The sequence below is a fragment of the Delphinus delphis genome, chromosome 5 (assembly GCF_949987515.2).
Source record: "Delphinus delphis chromosome 5, mDelDel1.2, whole genome shotgun sequence".
Lineage (NCBI taxonomy): Eukaryota > Metazoa > Chordata > Mammalia > Artiodactyla > Delphinidae > Delphinus > Delphinus delphis.
This window is the reverse complement of record NC_082687.1, coordinates 8,007,185-8,011,969: the sequence shown is the minus strand read 5'-3', so window position 1 is coordinate 8,011,969 and position 4,785 is coordinate 8,007,185. Positions and strand designations below refer to the sequence as shown.

Sequence of the window (4,785 nt, the reverse complement as noted above, 5' to 3'; positions counted from 1 at the left end):
TTACATCAATGCACATATCATCCAGATATAAAATCAATAATGAAATACAGGCCTTAAATGACACATTAAACCAAATGGACTTAATTGATATATAGAACATTCCATCCAAAAACAGCAGAATACACATTCTTTGTGAGTGCACATGGAACATTCTCCAGGATAGATCACATACTAGGCTATAAAACAAGTCTCGGTAAATTTAAGGAAATTGAAATCATATCAAGCATCTTTTCCGACCACAGATTATGAGACTAGAAATCAACTACTAGGAAAAAACTGAAAAAAACACAAACTCATGGAGTCTAAGCAAGAAGCTACTAAACAACCAATGGATCATTGAAGAAATCGAGGAAAAAACTTAAAAATACCTGGAGACAAAAGGAAACAAGTACACAATGATCCAAAAACTATGGGACACAGCAAAAGCGGTCCTAAGAGGAAAGTTTAAAGTGATATAAGCCTACCTCAGGAAACAAGAAAAAAATCTCAAAGAAACAACCTAACCTTACATCTAAAGGAATTAGAAAAAGAAGAACAAACAAAACCCAAAGTTAGTAGAAGGAAAGAAATCATAAATTTCAGAGCAGAGGGACTTCATGGTGATCCAGTGGTTAACACTCCATGCTCCCAATGAAGGGTGCCCAGGGTCGATCCCTGATCAGGGAACTAGATCCCACATGTCACAACTGAAAGATCCCACATGCCACAATTAAAACAATTAAAAGAATAAAATACCTGAGAATAAACCTACCAAAGGAGGCAAAAGACCTGTGCTCAGAAAACTATAAAACACTGATGAAAGAAATCAAAGATGAATCAATATTGTGAAAATGACTATCCTACAGAAAGCAATCCACAGATTTAATGCAATCGCTATCAAATTACCAATGGCATTTTCCATAGAACTAGAAAAAAAAAATTACAATTTGTATGGAAACACAAAAAACCCCGAATAGCCAAAGCAGTCCTGAAAAAGAAAAATGGAGCTGGAGCAATCAGGCTCGCAGACTTCAGACTATACTAAAAAGCTACAGTAATCAAGGCAGTATGGTACTGGCACAAAAACAGAAATATAGATCATTGGAACAGGATAGAAAACCCAGAGATAAACCCACGCACCTATGGTCACCTAATCTATGACAAAGGAGGCAAAAATACACAATGCAGAAAATACAGACTCTTCAATAAGTGGTGCTGGGAAAACTGAACAGCTACATGTAAAAGAATGAAATTAGAACACTCCCTAACACCATACACAAAAATAAACTCAAAATGGATTAAAAACCAAAATGTAAGACTAGACACTATAAAACTCTTAGAGGAAAACATAGGAAGAACACTCTTTGACATAAATCACAGCAAGATCTTTTTTGACCCACCTCCTAGAGTAATGGAAATAAAAACAAAAATAAGCAAATGGGTGCTCACTTCAGCAGCACATACACTAAAATTGGAATGATACAGAGAAGATTAGCATGGCCCCTGCACAAGGATGACATGCAAATTCGTGAATCATTCCATATTTTTAAAGCTGGGACAAAGTGAGAGAGTAGCACTGACATATATACACTACCAAATATAAAATAAATAGCTAGTGGGAAGCAGCTGCATCACATAGGGAGATCATCTCAGTGCTCTGTGACCAGCTAGAGGGATGGGATAGGGAGGATGGGAGGGAGACGCAAGAGGGAAGGGATATGGGGATATATGTATACATATAGCTGATTCACTTTGTTATACAGCAGAAACTAACACAGCATTGTAAAGCAATTATACTCCAATAAAGGTGTTAAAAAATAAAAAAGATTTTAAAAAATGGTGAGTAAAACTGCTATTGCCTTACCACAAATCAAGGTGATAATACCCAACTGTACTAGTTTTTATCACTATGTTTTTGATGAAGCAATAAAAGTAATTAAGTTTCTATCCTTAAGTAAATTTTAAAAAAAATTCTGTGTCATAAAATGATAAGTACAATTAAAAACATTTCTTGGATACCCAAGTTTGAAGACTGTCTTGAGGAACAGCAATTAAGCAACTGTATGGTGTGCAAACTGAATTAACTACTGTATTCATGGAATATTTTTACTTGAAAGAAGAACTGACTTACAAACCATGGTTATTCAAAATCAGGCTTGTGGCAGATATTGTTTTGAAAATAAACAAAGTGAGACTGTCACTTCAGGGAAAACCATGGACAGTATTTGTTGTCAGTGATAAAATTAGAGTTTCAAGCAAAAATTAGAATATTAGAAAAACTGTGAGCTTGGTACCTTCTCAATAAAGATTTTTCTGATGAGATAAAAATAAATAAATAAATAAATAAACAAATGGGACCTACTGAAACTTAAAACCTTTTGCACAGCAAAGGAAACCATAAACAAGACAAAAAGTCAACCCTCAGAATGGGAGAAAATATTTTCAAATGAAGCAGCTGACAAAGGATTAATCTCCAAAATATACAAGCAACTCATACAGCTCAATATCAAGAAAACAAACAACCCAATCAAAGAAAGGGTGGAAGACCTACCTAGACATTTCTCCAAAGAAGACATACAGATGGCCAACAAACACATGAAAAGATGTTCAGCATCACTAATTATTAGAGAAATGAAAATCAAAACTACAATGAGGTATCATTTCACACCAGTCAGAATGGCTATCATCAAAAAATATAAATGTGGGAGAGGGTGTGGAGAAAAGGGAACCCTCATACACTGCTGGTGGGAATGTAAGTTGATTCAGCCACTAAGGAAAACAGTATGGAGGTTCCTTAAAAAACTAAAAATAGAACTACCATATGACCCAACAATCCCACTACTGGGCATATACGCAGAGAAAAGCATAATTCAAAAAAACACATGCACCCCAATGTTCATAGCAGCACTATTTACAATAGCCAGGACATGGAAGCAACCTAAATGTCCATCGACATTTAGGAATGGGTAAAGAAGATTTGGTACATATATACAATGGAATATTACTCAGCCGTAAAAAGGAACGAAATTGGATCATTTGTAGAGATGTGGATGGACCTAGAGACTGTCATACAGAGTGAAGTAAGTCAGAAAGAGATAAGCAAATATCGTATAATAACGCATATATGTGGAATCCAGAAAAATGGTATAGATGATATTATTTGTAAAGCAGAAATAGAGACACAAATGTAGAGAACAAATGTATGGATACCAAGGGGGAAAAGGGTGGGGTGGGAGGAATTGGGAGACTGGGATTCACACATAAACATTATTGATACTATGTATAAAATAGACAACTGATGGGAACATACTGCATAACACAGGGAACTCTACCTAATGCACTATGGTAACCTAAATGGGAGGGAAGTCCAAAAGGGAGGGTATATCTGTATGTGTATGGCTGATTCATTTTGTTGTGCAGTGGAGGCTAACACAACATTGTAAAGCAACCATATGCCAATAAAAATTAATAAAAAATAAAATAAAAGTTCCCGCATGCTGCCATTAAAGATCCCACATGCTGCACCTAAGACCCAGTGCAGCCAAATAAATAAATAAATAAATATTTTTTTAAAAAGGTCAGAGCAGAAATAAATGAAATAGAGACTTAAAAAAATAGAAAAGGTCAATGAAACTAAGAACTAGTTCTTTTAAAAGATAAAAAAAAAATTGTTAAACCTTTAGCCAGAATCCTCAAAAAAAAAGATTTCAATAAAATCAAATGAAAAAGGAGAAGTTACAACCAACATCACAGAAATACAAAGGATCATAAGAGATTATGATGAACAATTATATGCCAATAAAATGGATAACCTAGAAGAAATGGACAAATTCCTAGAAATGTACAGTCTCCCAAGAACTAACCAGGAAGAAATACAAAGTATAAAAAGACCAATTACCAGCAGTGCAATTGAATCAGTAATTTAAAAACTCCGAACAAACAGAAGTCGAGGACCAGATGCCCTCACAGGTGAATTCTACCAAACATTTAGAGAAGAGTTAACACCTACCCTTTTCAAACTATTCCAAAAAATTGCAGAGGAAGGAATACTTCTGAACTCATGCTATGAGGCCAGTAGCACCCTGATATCAAAACCAGACAAAGATACCACAAAAAAAGAAAATTACAGGCCAACATGACTGATGAACCTAGATGCAAAAATCTTCAACAAAAACAATACATTAAAAGGATTATAGGAATTCCCTGGCGGTCCAGTGTTTAGGACTTGGCATTTTCACTGCCGTGGCCCAGGTTCAATCCTTGGTCAGAGAACTAAGATCCTGCAAGCCACATGGCATGGCCAAAATAAAATAAAATAAAAATAAAAGGATTATACACCATGATCAAGTGGAATTTATCCCAGGGATATAAGGATGGTTCAATATCTGCAAATCAATCAATGTGATACATCAAATTAACAAGTTGAAGAATAACAACCATATGATCATCTCCACAGAGCAGAAAAAGCTTATGACAAAATTCAACATCCATTTATGATTAAAAAAAACTCTCAACAAAGAGTTGGGAACTCATCTCATCATAATAAAGGCCATATATGATAAGCCCACAGCTAACAACATACTTAATGGTGAAAAACTGAAAGCTTTTCCTCTAAGATCAGGAACAGAACAAGGATGCCCACTCTCATCACTTTTATTCAGCTTAGTATTGGAAGTCCTAGCCACAGCAATCGGAGAAGAAAAAGAAATAAAAGGAATCCAAAATGAAAAGGAAGAAGTAAAACTGTCACTGCCTGGAGATGATATGATTCTATAGAAAATCCTAATGGCACCACCAAAAAACTAC

General features: G+C 35.2%; 1 non-coding gene across 1 annotated transcript; it reads left to right on the top strand.

Moving 5' to 3' along the window:
* Positions 1-1,420: 1,420 nt before the first annotated feature.
* LOC132426383 (U6 spliceosomal RNA) lies at positions 1,421-1,527 on the top strand. Its single transcript, XR_009519677.1, has one exon. It is a non-coding gene; the product is annotated as a U6 spliceosomal RNA (small nuclear RNA).
* Positions 1,528-4,785: the final 3,258 nt, after the last annotated feature.